Raw genomic sequence first — 527 nt, forward strand, 5'->3', positions numbered from 1 at the left:
AACTAATAAACTCTGGAGTTGAATAAATTAACACCCCTGACAGTAATACAGTACAAGGTAACGTGCATGAAATCCTGATATATATATATATATATATATATATATATATATATATATATATATATATATATATATATATATATATATATATATATATATATATATATATATATATATATATATATATATATATATATATATATATATATATATATATATATATATATATATATATATATATATATATATATAAAATAAATGGCCATGGATGCAAACAGTGAAAATACGGGAGCCTGGAACTCTCTGTTCTAAATACAGTAAACAACCTCGCTACAATACAAAGAAATACTGTACAGTGGTGTGAACTGCGCTGCGTTTGATGGCCCTCCGGATTTTCCAGTGCCTTCTACATTTGACACGCTCATACTACGTGTGAGGCGTTCACGACCATCGTAAACGGGGCATCACTGGTCACGAAAGCAGAGATTCGCCTCCGCCTTCCCCAGCATCCATTAAAGCATCCACGA

This window comes from Hippichthys cyanospilos, chromosome 1, assembly GCF_059441005.1.
Source record: "Hippichthys cyanospilos isolate Australia breed blue-spotted pipefish chromosome 1, RoL_Hcya_1.0, whole genome shotgun sequence".
Taxonomy (NCBI): domain Eukaryota; kingdom Metazoa; phylum Chordata; class Actinopteri; order Syngnathiformes; family Syngnathidae; genus Hippichthys; species Hippichthys cyanospilos.